This window comes from Oncorhynchus mykiss, chromosome 25, assembly GCF_057628025.1.
Source record: "Oncorhynchus mykiss isolate SJ-2025 chromosome 25, ASM5762802v1, whole genome shotgun sequence".
NCBI classification, from domain to species: Eukaryota; Metazoa; Chordata; class Actinopteri; order Salmoniformes; family Salmonidae; genus Oncorhynchus; species Oncorhynchus mykiss.
In genome coordinates this window covers 59,000,050-59,013,568 of record NC_143046.1, presented here as the reverse complement: position 1 = coordinate 59,013,568, position 13,519 = coordinate 59,000,050, and the positions used below count along the sequence as shown (strand labels likewise).

At 43.1% G+C, this 13,519-nt stretch overlaps 1 protein-coding gene across 1 annotated transcript in view; it reads left to right on the top strand.

The window, feature by feature from the left end:
- The first annotated feature begins 2,804 nt into the window (after nt 1–2,804).
- LOC110505367 (transcription regulator protein BACH2-like) overlaps nt 2,805–13,519 on the top strand; it is a 50,571-nt gene continuing 39,856 nt past the window's right edge. The window contains exon 1 of the mRNA XM_021584549.3: nt 2,805–3,117. The gene's annotated coding sequence lies outside the window, so the exon portion shown is untranslated. The remainder of the gene's footprint in view (nt 3,118–13,519) is intronic.

Genomic DNA, 13,519 nt, shown 5'->3' with positions numbered 1-13,519 from the left:
ACAAAATGTATAGAACAGAGGCCCAGTTATAGTGATGAGTTGTATCTCCAGTGTGTTACAAATTTGCATTGGTTAAACAAGAGGAGGACCATGTCTCGCCAGTCACTGGTACAGGAAAGGTTGAGAAATGCTGTACTGTCCTGCCAATGTTATGGGTCAGCACGACTGCCTGTGTCTAGGTAGGGTTTGTAGGGTCCCTCCAGTCTGCTTTCCGCCCCCTCAAAAGTTGTCAATGACCTCCTCACCTCTGCTGATGCTGGTGCCGTAAACATTCTGATTCTCCTCGACCTGAGTGCCGCGTTTGACACAGTGAGCGATCAGATCCTCCTCATCAGGCTTGAGGGATCTGTACTGTCCTGGCTACAATCATACCTCACAAACCGGACCCACTACATCTCCCTCAATGTCCACACCTCAGATTCAGCTGCAGTTACACAGGGTGTTCCCAAGGGCTCTGTGCTAAGTCCCTTACTCTTCATCATCTACATCAGCACCCTTGGTCAGATCCTCCGTCACTTCAACCTTGACTTCCACTGCTATGCCGATGACACCCAGTTCTACAACAGCACCAAATCCCTCCTCAACCCACCTCTGACCCACACTGAATCCTGCCTCTCTACAATAAAAACATGGATGCAACAAAACTTACTCAAGGTCTCAGTGATAAAACAGAACTCCTCCTCATAGGCACCAAATCCAACCTCCACAAAACTGGCAACCTCACCATTGACACCCCTGTCTCTTCCTCTCCCCACACACACAACCCTGGTGTCATCCTGGACTCCACCCTCTCCTTTGACCACCACATAAGACAGACTGTCAAATCCTCATTCTTCCACCTCTGCAACATTGCCAAAGTCATGTCCTCCCTCTCCCATCCTGTCGCTGAAACCCTCATATATGCACTCATCTCTTCCCGTCTTATTGACCACTGCAACTCAGTACTCTCAGGCAAACAACTCAAGCTCTCTCCATAAGATCCAAATGGTTCAAAACTCTGCAGCCCGACTCCTCACCCACGCTAAGTCCTGGCAGCACATCACCCCTTTCCTTTGTGAACTCCACTGGCTCTCTGTCTCCCAACACATTGATTACAAGACCCTCCTTCTGACCTACAAAGCCCTTCACGATCTTGCCCCCCTTTTACCTCTCAGACCTTTTTCTCCCCTACCAACCTACACGTGCACTCTGTTCCACCACAGCAGGCCACCTTGTCATCCCCAGGACGAAGCTCCAGAGCTTCGGCGACATGGCCTTCTCCAGGGTTGCTCCTAGGCTCCGGAACTTCCTCCCTCTGTGACTCTTGAGTCCATCCCCAACTTTCAGTCCTTTCTAAAGCCAGTCCAATCTCTTTGACAAGGCCTACCCTTAAGCCCCCCCCCCCCCCCCCCCCCCCTGCCACACACACACATTCAAGCAAAGAAATACACTACAAAGACACTCCTCTTTCCACCATACTGAGCATATGAGTTGGCAGCATGCACATTGATGTGGGCTGGTGTGGATAAAATGCCTGGGCCAAATTCTTGTCCTAGCCAGCCCATGCCACACAGGGAAAATAAATGGGCTCCAGGAGCAGCAAGTCTGTGACAACCTGATAAAACGTTATAGCGTGCAAAGCTCCTTGGGGATCCGTTGTCTCTATATTAGAAAACACACTCTCTCTGCCTGACTATTGCTGCCTTGTTCAACCTATATTAGAGTGGCCTCCATACTGAATGTATGTTTCTGCATAATGCAGAGGAGTGGACAGTCTCGTGTCTGCTGTAACCTCTGAATTGTATTTGTCTAATTATGTAACAAATGGCTGTTAATGATTATTGTCTAGAATTGATCATTCAAATGAAATGTAGGTAGGTTTTTTTTTGTCCAGTGGAGAGATTTGCCATGATATTTCACACACATTCTGTGTTACAGCCTGAAACAATGATCTTGAAATAGGATTTCTGTGTAGGCGACTAACAAGCATGTATCATGTCAAAGCCCACTGTTTCCTGCCTGTGGCATTCTCACCTTTAGCTGCATGCTCAAACAGACACATAGAGGGTCATATGCCTTCCGTAAATATGCTTTGAAACTTGAAACTCATAGGCCATAATATGATTTATTTTAGAAAAATATACTATCAGTAGCATTACCATTATATAGCCTATGTCATCATCACTTGATGGTGATTGTGTATGGTTTTAGTAGCATAATGGGGAATGGGGTTGTGAACACGGCTGATGCTGGCTATTGTTCAGCCAGTCAGTCATGGATCTGTAGCAGGATGAGATCATGCTTTCTGTGTCCTGAGGTCTAACAGTGATGTGAATAGAGTCTGACAAGAATCTCTGCTACTCAAGGAGAGACTGGTGATGTGCAATAAGGGGATTGTTTGCTCTGAGTGATGACAATCAGTTAATGGGGGGGTTGGTCATAAATGTGTTTAGATGTGTCATCAATGGTCATAAATGTGTTTAAATGTGTCATCAATGAGATACATTATTATTATTATATATTTTGTAAATTGTTATTGTAGCTTTTTTATGGCTTCGGGCTGGTATGACGATAGGATGTTATTTTGTTCTTTATTAATGGTTGATCATCATAGAATTATCGTCATTGTATGCTGTTTTCATTCCTAGCCATCCTCCTGTGCCTCGCTCCGCGCTGAATTAAACACTTCTATAGCCAAACGGGGATTTACGGTGACATGATTGTAAGGCCAATTCACCAACCCCAAGTGCGTCCCGCTATTTTGAGTAAAATGTCAAAGCGACCGGGGCTGTAGCGTAATTTCTGCACAGCGCATTGTTGTGAATGAGGGACAGGGTGACGTCAGCGCTCGAATGTCAACAATGTAGCTCCTGGGAGAAGGCGTTTCATAAGCGATACAAACAGCAGAGGAGGCTGCACGCTGTTTTTCAAAGGGACAAAACCCGTAACATTCACTGAATAGCAATTGTAATAGTGTAACCACACGTTTACACGTTATAAAACAAAATATTGATGACTATTCAAAAACACGCGGTTTCAGCAGTTTGGAGGGGGTGCTGCTGAAGTCACCATGTGGAACCATTCTAATTTGTAAGAGACCAACGGAGCGCTGACGTGCAAGAAAACGGGAAAGTTACGGTGAGCTTATTACTGCTTATTACCTATAACTAATTACATTACGGCTTTGGTTTAAAGTGCATTCCTTTTCCCGGTTGCATTGTTCAATTTGCAGTGATTGTTTTATACTGATGTTGCCGCGCATTGCATTACATTTCCCACAAGTTCTTTGTTGACATCCAATCATATGCATACGTAAATGCATAGAGACGCGTGTATTTTTTTGATTTTTTTACTTTGTTAATCAGCATAGCGAACGAATATCCTTAATTTGGCTGTACCTTGAAGTGCTCGTCCCATTGTGCAGAGCGGTGACAGTGCGCTTTGTTGTGGGGGGCATGTTTTCGAACGGTCAAATCGCAGAGGCTGGGTGGTCGCTGCCTGGTCAACATGACTCGAGCTTCCATAACGATGAGGGCACTGTCATTTTGCGGAAAGGGGGGGCAGAGAGGGACAAAGGATCACATCTAGTAGCTCCTATTCCCGCCCTTGGCCGCGCTAGAAGGATATTTTATTAACGTTTTTCAACTAATTAGTGACTTGCAATCATGCAATATAGATTTTTACTCACAAAAAACGGGAAATAAATTGCACATTGACAATTTTTGTTTCACGGCTAGGTGTCACTCTGCTCCCCACGTGTTAGGCTACAAACACCAATAACAGTTGACAATAAATCTTAACATATGTAGATGAATGTCTGAAATTATTATTTTTAAATGATCAATGATTGAATGTCCTAATCTTATTTTTTTGGATTAATTGCATTGATTGATTATTTTTGATGTAATATAACGGATTTCGTTTCAGTGCCATGCATGAATCTCGTATACCCCTTCTGGCCATCTAATAATATTGTAATCTTTCAATCTGGAATGTGGTGTCACTCGCACTCCCTGACCTGTTACTTGAGCAGTCTTTGAACAGCTGCCTCTTTGTTTTAATCTAATCATACTAAGGTCATTTGCTTTCCCTTATCTTTCCTTGTTTATGGTCTCACATGACGGGGAAAGGCGGATTTGGGTGCAATAGCAAGAGTGGAACAGTTTTAGCACAGCATCTGATTCCGAGGAAGCGGATTTGCATCATTGTTTTGAAATGAAAGGATATAGTGAGGGAGAGGGGGCAAGGAGAAGGTGGGACTTGGACGACCCTGAGTTGTTGTCAGTCTGCCAGAGCCAGTCAATGAACACATTCAACCATGCATGGGGAAGCTAGCTACATGCACACAACCACGCACCAGTATCATGTCCTAAATTGAATAGAACGTGGCATGTGAGAGATGACTTGTGAACAGTGGCGTGTATTCATGGATGCCAAGTGAAGCCAGGTTTCCCCCCCCAAAATTGACCAATAAAATAATGTATCTTTCGTCTCTCTGTGTTTCATGATGTATAATCAATTCGCAAGCGGCTGAATGTATCTCACCGGAGAAAGCATTCGAGCGAGCGAAACAGCGCCCCTCGGTCTTTGTATGTGTTTCAGCCCATCATTTCGTATTATTCTGTACATAAATCCGAGACACTACATTTAGTATATGTTACGTTTTGTATGGTATGTATTAATTTGTGGATTTTCATGGCCCATTTCGTATGATAAATTACAATTATTATGATATGTTACAAATTCTAGCTAGGTGGCCCGCTAACGTTAGCTATGGGTCAGGGTTAAGTTTAGGATTTAGGTTAAATGGTTAAGGTTAGCTAAAATACTAAGTAATTGCAAAGTAGCAAGTAGTTGAAAAGCTGCTAATTAGCTAAAGTTGTTCGTGATGAGATTCGAACTTGCAACTTTTGGGTTGCTAGATGTTCGCGTTATACACCCACTCGTGGTGCTGTAATAGTGGTGCCAGCTCCTGTTTTCTTTGCGACTTGCAGTAACTCCATGGTTCTAAATCAATAGTTGTTTAGTAGCCCGAAAATGTCGAAAACATTAACTTGCTTGACCATGCTCTAGGTCATTTAACTGTTTGTTACATGCAATATGCTTTGTGGACTTCACCGGACAGCGGTTGCTCTAAACTTTTGTGATGAAACAAAGGTGTGGTTGAATTTATTATGCCATTGAGTCTTGTTATTGTCTCGGCCTGAGGCCGAAAGTCAGCAAAAAGCAAACTGGAGCACTGCCTCTGCTATTCCAGCACCATTTCAACTTAAAAATGTAAGCTTTATTAAATCAACTAGGTCTAATACAGTGAAAACAAACATAAAGATGCCATTAAACGATTTAGTGCACTCAATGTTGCTAAATAACATGTGGCTGTCCATGGTAGCCCAACTCCTCACGTGAGCAACAATGAACAAGTTAAGTTAGCTAGCTAATTAAAGGTGCAATATGCAGAAATTGCTCCGCCATTTCCTGGTTGCAAAAATTCGAATTGTTCGCTTAATTTCAGTTTATGTGACAAAACGTGGCTGAATGACGACATTATCAACATACAGCTAGCTGGCTGGTTATACGCTGTATCGGCAGGATAGAACAGCGGAGTCTGATATGCCAAGGGGTGGCGGACAATGCATATATGTAAACAACAGCTGGTGCACGATATCTAAGGAAGTCTCAAAGTTTTGCTCGCCTGAGGTAGAGTATCACATGATAAGCTGTAGACCACACTATTTACCTAGAGAGTTTTCATCTGTATTTTTTGTAGCTGTCTACATACCACCACAGACCGATGCTGGCACGAAGAACGCACTCAATGAGCTGTATTCTGCCATAAGCAAACAGGAAAATGCTCATCCAGAGGCGGTGCTCCTAGAGGCCGGGGACTTTAATGCAGGGAAACTTAAATCTGTTTTACCACATTTCTATCAGCATGTTAAAAAACTCTAGACCACCTTTATTCCACACACAGAGACGTGTACAAAGCTCTCCCTCGCCCTCCATTTGGTAAATCTGACCACAATTCTATCCTCCTGATTCCTGCTTACAAGCAAAAAGTAAAGCAGGAAGCACCAGTGACTCGGTCAATAAAAAAGTAGTCAGATGAAGCAGATGCTAAGCTACAGGACTGTTTTGCTAGCACAGACTGGAATATGTTCCGGGATTCTTCCTACGGCATTGAGGAGTACCCCACATCAGTCATTGGCTTCATCAATAAGTGCATCAATGACGTCGGCCCCACAGTGACCGCACATACATACCCCAACCAGAAGCCATGGATTACAGACAACATCTGCCCTAAGCTAAAGGCTAGAGCTGCCACTTTCAAGGAGCGGGACTCTAACCCGGAAGCTTATAAGAAATCCCGCTATGCCCTCCAACGAACCATCAAACAGGCAAAGTGTCAGTACAGCACTGGCTCTGACGTTCATCGGATGTGGCAGGGCTTGCAAACCATTACAGACAACAAAGGGAAGCACAGCAAAAAGCTGCCCAGTGACACAAGCCTACCAGATGAGCTAAACTACTTCTATGCTCTCTTCGAGGCAAATAACACTGAAACATACATGAGAGCACCAACTGTTTGATCACGCTCTCCGCTGCAGATGTGAGTAAGACATTTAAACAGGTCAACATTCACAAGGCCGTAGGGCCAGACGGATTACCAGAACGTGTACTGTGAGCATGCGCTGACCAACTGGCAAAAGTCTTCACTGGCATTTTCAACCTCTCCCTGTCCGAGTCTGTAATACCAACATGTTTTAAGCAGACCACCATATTCCCTTTGCCCAAGAACACTAAGGTAACCTGCCTAAATGACTACCGATCCGTAGCACTCATGTCTGTAGCCGTGAGGTGATTTGAAAGCTGGTCATGGCTCACATCAACACCATTATCCCAGAAACCCTAGACCCACTCCAATTTGCATACCACCCTAAAATATTCACAGGTGATGCAATCTCTATTGCACTCCACACTGCCCTTTCCTACCTGGACAAAAGGAGAATGCAAAAGTGAGAATGCTATTTATTGCTCAAAGCTCAAAGCTCATCAATAAGCTAAGGACCCTTGGGCTAAACACCTCCATTTGCAACTGGATCGTGGACTTCCTGACGGGCTGCCCCCAGGTGGTAAGGGTAGGTAGCAGCACATCCACCATACTGATCCTCAACACAGGGGCCCCTCAGGGGTGTGTGCTCAGTCCCCTCCTGTACTCCCTGTTCACTCATGACTGCACGGCCAGGCACGACTGCAACACCATCATTAAGTTTGCCGATGACACAACAGTGGTTGGCCTGATCACCGACAACAACGAGACAGCCTATAGGAAGGAGGTCAGAGACCTGGCCGTGTGGTGCCAGGACAACAACCTCTCTCTCAACGTGATAAAGACAAAGGAGATGATCGTGGACTACAGGAAAAGGAGGACCGAGCATGCCCCCATTCTCATCAACGGGGCTGTAGTGAAGCAGGTTGAGAGCTTCAAGTTCCTTGGTTTCCACATCACCAACAAACTAACACCGTCCAAGCACACCAAGACAGTCATGAAGAGGGCACGACAAAACCTATTCCCCCTCAGGAGACTGAAAAGATTTGGCATGGGTACTCAGATCCTCAAAAGGTTCTACAGCTGCACCATCATGCGTGGTTGCATCACTGCCTGGAATGGCAACTGCTCGGCCTCCGACCGCAAGGCACTACAGAGAGTAGTGCGTACAGCCCAGTACATCACTGGGGCCAAGCTTCCTGCTATCCAGGATCTCTATACCAGGCAGTGTCAGAGGAAGGCCCTAAAAATTGTCAAGACTCCAGCCACCCTAGTCATAGACTGTTCTCTCTGCTACCGCACGGCAAGCGGGACTGGAGGGCCAAGTCTAGGTCCAAGAGGCTTCTAAACAGCTTCTACCCCCAAGCCATAAGACTCCTGAACATCTAATCAAATGGCTACCCAGACTATTTGCACACCCCCCCCCTTTTTACGCCACTGCTACTCTCTGTTATTATCTATGCATAGTCACTTTAATAACACTACCTACATGTACATATTACCTCAATTACCTTGACTAACCGGTGTCCCCGCACATTGACTCTGTACCGGTACCCCCTGTAAATAGTCTTACTTTTATTTATTATTATTTTTCATATTTTTTAAACTGCATTGTTGGTTAGGGGCTTGTTAGTTAGCATTTCACTGTAAGGTCTAAACCTTTTGTATTCAGCGCATGTGACTAATACAATTTGATTTGATTTGATTTGAAACAGGCAATGTGTAGAGAATCATTGTAATCTAAACCGCTGTGAAATATATTTTCAATAACCAAAAATATTGTATTTTCAGCTGGTTGAAGCTGGTGTACAAAACCGAAAGTAAAAGACGCAAAAACTAAACTTAAGAACAGGAAGCATAGAAATAGCGCACATAGAAAATATCTATCGCTTCTTAGAATTGCTTTCAATGACAGATCTGTAACTCACATTTCTATGTGAATTTGGTTGGGTTGCCCAAAAATGTACATATATCAGCTTTAAACTGAGCACACTAGGCAACATCTAGGCTAGGGTTACATATTGAACTTTAGTTGAGCTCAGCTCAACGCTGATTGGCTAATTATTTTATATTTTTTTTAATCAAGGGAAATCAAATGCTTGCAAAACATCAATCAATCTAAGGCTATTGTGGCAACATGTCATACTCTTTTTGTCCAGACAGCATCAGATACATCGGCTACACATACTGAAACAGAGGGCCGCTGTTTCCCTCACTCGGATGATTTCACTGGTGAGATAGATTCAGCGAATTGAAGGAAAATTATTAAAAGACAGAGAGACGAAAGATAATACTATTTTTTTTAAAGTATATATGGCATCCATGAATACACAACACTGCAAGTGTGGCTTGTCTTCTACTTCAGTAACTTCGAATGAGTGAGTGTGTGGTGGGCAGGTTCAGGTTGGCGATTTGCATTCTGTGACAGACATACATGTGGTTGGGAGGAGAGTGAAACACACTTCCTGTGCTGTGTATGTACGGAGGCGTATTGTCACTGTCACTCGCTTAAATAACAGGATTTGCTTGTGGTAACTTCTCACTGCCTTGTCATATCAGCAACACATCCAAGATATGTGGACATGCACTGTACAGAAAAGCAAAATCAGTAGCGTTTTGACAGTCACATTTGTAGTGGAAATTGTAGATTGTGTCTAAATTCAAATTAAAAATGCACTATGCAGAAATTGCTCCGCCATTTCCTGGTTGCTAAAATTCTAATAGTTCCCCTAATTTCAGTTTATGTGACAAAATAAGCAGGTGCAATGTAGAGAATCATTGTACCATCTAAACTGCTGTGAAATATCTTTTCCATAACCAAATGTTGTATTTTAAGCTGTTTGAAGCTGATGTACCAAACCGAAAGTTAAAGACGAGTCAAAAACGAAACTTAAGAATGGGAAGCATAGAAATAACGCACATAGAACAGATATACCGCTTCTTAGACTTGCTTTCAATGAGAATGACAGATCTGTAAATCACATTTCTATATGAATTTGGTTGGGTCGCCCCAAAAATTGCATCTTGCAGATTAAAGATTAAGATCACTTTATTTGTCTAATTGTATCAAGGTCAAACAGAAATTTGACTTCCGCTTTGGGGTGGCAGATAGCCTAGTGGTTAGAGCGTTGGGGCAGTAACTGAAAGGTTACTAGATTGAATCCCCGAGCTGACAAGGTAAAAATCTGTTGTTCTATCCCTGAACAAGGCAGTTACCCATTGTAAATAATAATTTGTTCTTAACTGACTTACCTAGTTAAATAAAGGTTAAAAAAAATCAAATATCCCAGCCTCTCAGAAAGATACACATCGAACAGGGTGCCACTATACTATGGGGCCCATGGAGTAGTTGTTTTGGGGGTTTAAGTGCCTTGCTCAAGTCCACAACAGCAGGCTATGGTATCTAAGATTTGATACCAGCAACCCTCCGGTTGCCAGCTCACTTCCTGCCAGATTTGTCTTGTAAGACCTGGCATTTGAACTGGCAACCCTCCGGTTGCCTCTCAAACCACTATGCTATCTGCCGGCTGCCGACCCGTATTTTGTCACATTGTAATAAGAATAAATAGGACTAGTTGAACTGAATGCGGGTCTATTTTCATCTTAGATTCGTCATGTGAGGACATTGCCAGAGGGTGTTTTGTGTGTGTTTGTCCACCTTTGTGTCTGTATACGCCTTTGTGTCTGTGTCCGCTTGTGTGTGTGTGTGTCTGCTGCGTCTTTGTGTGTGCGTGTGTGTGCCTGTCATATTCCACTCATAGTGTTTCCCTTAGAATTTATTTCAGCAGCGGTGGCAAATTTAGCGTGGGGAGGGGGATTAATCACTTAATCAGTAAAAACACTATAACTAATTGAGATGTGTTCCATTACTTGTTACTTTTGTGAATTTTCATTATCCTCTCCTCATGAGGGACAGAAATTAGAAAATATCTTAAAGATATGTGGGTTTTTGGTAACGGAATTTCAAGGCACAAGGCAATGTTTCTTAAACTTATAGAAGGCAGAAACATTTCTCCTAAACTAAATATAAGTGTTGATATTAGTTGGAAGGGGTCTTTACTTCAACATTATTCTGTTTTGATGTATTTCTAAAAACCTTTTAAGACTTTTTCTGGTAGATGTTTTCTAAGACTCTTTTCCTTCTGTTTGACCAGAATCAAAGCCTTTGATTATTTCTAATTTATAGGATGGAAAATTGTTGAAAAATGTATACAGTATATGCCTTAATTAAAAAAAATATCGACTCTTAGCTTGCAGCCAATTGGACATGCTCCTATGTACTTGACATGTTGGCGCTCATTGGCCCTTTTACATGGAACTAGACAATTACATTATGTATGGTGAAGCACTGTGAGGCATTTCTCGGTGCTGTCACACAGAGGGAGAACGTCTGTATGATAGACAGACAGTGGTACCAATGCATTGGATTCAACTCCACTGGAGAAAGACAGTACAGAATCTACCGTTACCCATGCGGAATCTATCCATATGAGACATCAACACGTATGTTATTCTTCCATACACTGTCTGGCAGGCAGTATTGAAGCACAGCCCCCTAGTATGTACAGAGTACAGGTAGTGCTGTGAGGTACATGTATAATTTACAGTGTAGAGCGCAGTGAAAGTCAAGTGCGGGTATGACTGAGTGTATCAGGATTCCTGTCTCTCTGAGAGGTTTGCTGAGGTGCAGGAAAAGCAGTCGGAGCGACGCCTCGCCACCTCCTCTCCTCTCCCCATTATCACTCCCATCAATCCGTCCAAGGTGATAAGGACAGACTGTCTCTGGGGACGCCTGAGTGCCAGAGCGCTCCAGGGCAGACAGACCAAACCGTGGAGAGAGGCTGTAGATGAATATCCCTCTCTTTCTATCTATCACTTTCATTGTCTTTTTCTTTCTGTATTCTCTATCTTTAGCTTTCCCTCCTTTATGTACCTTTATTATGCGTTTATATCTCTGTCTCGCTCTCTTTCTCTCTCGCTTTCTCCCCCATTAACATATTGTCTGTGAATGCAGTAGAGGGTTTAATGGTGCTCAAGCAGCGGTGCCTGTCATGTGATTCTATTTCACGCCTGGATCCCGTGATTTTTCACCATGACTGTCAGCAAACCTGCATCAAAACCGATATTCCATCAATTTCTATATGAAATAAAATGTTTGTTTTTTTTTATGCAAAATGTATGGAAGTGCACACATTTATAAAAACGTATTGACCTTTTGTGCTATTTCTTATGAAATGTGAATCGCCCATAAGTTTGAAAAAAAAAAACGAGATATGATTTGTAGGCCATATCCCCCAGCCCTGCTAGCACAGCAGAAATGTGTATTTTTTATCAGTGTGAAAGGATGTGTACATCCTACGTCCTGATGCATGCAGTTCCCTCCCACTGGGCACAGACTGGGTGAATCAACGTTGTTTCAATGTAATTTGTCAACGTATTGGGATGTGGAATTTGTGTGGAAAATACATTGGATTTGAAAAAAGTCATCAATGTGTCAATTATTAATTTGTATACAAACTGGCATTAAAGCCAGACTAAGTCAGCGGGACAGATGGAACTATCTAAAACAGAAGATACATCAAGTGTTGACATTTGGTTGCATTGACAACCAAACAATTCAATATCACTTTTGAAATGCAATAAATAGTCTAATAAGTTGCCGACAAGTTGTCCGTCATAATATTCAATCATCATTGAATTGCATTCACTCTTGCACCATGCACTATCAATTATCAATTCTTAACATGTCTTTTTCCTCTATGCTCATGATCTATTGTCCTGCGCACATATGACAGACAGTTGGTGGTCGGAGCACATCTCTGGAGCCGCTGAGCAGGAGTAGTATGTATTAGTCCTGCTGTAAGACTCATTGCGGCCAGCACTAGCAGGTCAAACGAATGACTAAAATGAACAAGTCGCCCATAAAAAACAAGTCATAACTCACGAGTCAGTAAAAGGAGTCATTCAAAAAGCACAAATTGTTTGCGAACTGCACATCACTAGAAACCACCATAGTGATAACACATTGGAAATTCAACAAACTTTTGGCTGTCTTTTTGAGTGGGTGAATATAGTTTGTAATCTCATTGATCAACATCTCAATCAACTATTACCCAATTATCCATGTTGATATGATGTGGTGTGCCCAGTGGGCTGTGGTCGTATCTGTGCCACCAGTACATCACGTTTAATAGGCATGGAATTGACCATTCATGTACACAGCATGACAGTTGTTTTCACATTGTGGTTGAATTTTGGCGTTTCTTGACAGATTCCACATTCATGTATTCATCCGGACCAACCGCTGGTAAGAATTGTGCTCGCCGGATTGTAGGATTTTGACAGCATATTAGGGGATGCTTATACATTTTGGCCCACATAGTTTGACACAGACCACCATTGTCATATATTTCATACAGTCCAAAGGCTGTATGTATATGCTCTAATGTGTATGCATTGATTTAACAGAAAAGCCCTCTTGATTGCCCAATACCAAGCTAGTTTGCTTTATAGAAACTAGAATGTCCCCAGTCCGGGCATTCTGGCCCAGTATTGGCACAGCTGATGGCTGGTTGGGTTGGGGTTGGATAACCTTGCCATATATCTGGCAGCCCATCTGGCATGGCAGGGCATGATTAGTGGAGCATGGGCAGATGGTGACAAGATCATACCCTGGGTCTTTGTTGTTTAGGGGGGTGCATTAATCCATGGATTCCATGGGTGTGCCCACCAGATAAGCCAAAGCCCATGTTGTTTATTCCCATTCTCTCTTGCTTGTTTATAGGCCTCCAGATACATATAGGTCATATTTGATTTGAGTCATGGCACCACTGGGCAAAACAATGGCAAAGGCCTTGCAGTCGAAGAGCCAGTGTGAAGCCAGTGAACAAGTCAGTAGGAAAAAGGCCTGTAGAACTCATCAAGCTCGGTGTGAGTGTGTGAGCGAGAGAAAGAGAGAGAGAGAGAGGAAACCCTTGAGAAGCTTCATGCAGA